The sequence below is a fragment of the Echinops telfairi genome, unplaced genomic scaffold, assembly GCF_000313985.2.
Source record: "Echinops telfairi isolate 266 unplaced genomic scaffold, ASM31398v2 ScPeMD7_2;HRSCAF=8, whole genome shotgun sequence".
Lineage (NCBI taxonomy): Eukaryota > Metazoa > Chordata > Mammalia > Afrosoricida > Tenrecidae > Echinops > Echinops telfairi.
The window spans coordinates 22,874,469-22,875,587 of NW_022103898.1; positions in this window are offsets into that span (position 1 = coordinate 22,874,469).

Here is a 1,119-nt window from a genome sequence, read left to right on the forward strand (position 1 = left end):
GACCCTTCCGTAAGGGGATGTCCAGTTGCCTACAGATGGGCTTTGGGTCCCCACTCCACACTCCCCCTCATTCACAAGGACATGAGTTTTTGTTCTTTGATGCCTGATACCTGATCCCTCAGGAAGGGGATTCTAATGCTGTGCTGTCAAAAGGAATGATAAGTGTCGACTACATGTTTGAATACATAAATCTGTATCAGTGCAACAAGAGAGAGTCCAGAAATAGATGGTTTCTTTTGAAGACACACACACACACACACACACACACACACACACTCTGAATTTCAATTCAGAGAGAACAGGATAGTTTATATCTCATAAGTTGTTCTGGCTTGGTCTGAGTTATTTCTCTTAAGTTAAATAAGGCTTGAGTACACATAAAACAACAACAAAAAAACCTATTTTAACTCTATAAAGACAGTAAGAGGCCCTGGGAATACAAACTGAGAACACGGAGACCTTCTCAATCAAGACTGAGTGTCAGAATGGGGGTCCTCAAACTTTTAAAAGAGGGGGCCAGTTCACTGTCCCTCAGACCATTGGAGGGCCGGACTATAGTTTTTAAAACTATGAACAAATTCCTATGCACACTGCACATTTTTTTTAAGGGTGGAGACAGACCCAGTCATGGACACGGCAGCCTGCTGGGTCTCCTTGCTTTATTAGTTTCCAGCCGATCCGTTCAGAAATTTGGAGAGGGTGAGGTGGGAGAGGGTGAGGCCGCCCTCACCTTGGACATGCTCTCCTGAGGCAGGCTTGGCCGGTACAGACTGTGGGACAAGACCTCCCAGGCCCCACCAGGGACTGTTAGGAAGACCATGGATCATGGCTGCTCTCCCACACAGATGGAGACATGGGGCTCAGGGGTTGTGCCATGGACCTGCATGCCCCAGCAGGTCACAGACCATCAGTGCCCTGGTGAGCCTGGAAGGATTTGACCAGAGCGATTCATGCAGTGACCGGGCTGGAGCTGCCGACTGGGACATGGCCTTGTAGTGGTTGCATCTGCTCACACAATTTAGGGGGTCAGCACAGGCCCTGGTGAGGGCTGGAGCCCCTTTGGGAATTGGGGCTCATAGGGGTGAGACCAGACAGGCAGGGAGGGGCCGCCAGGCTGAG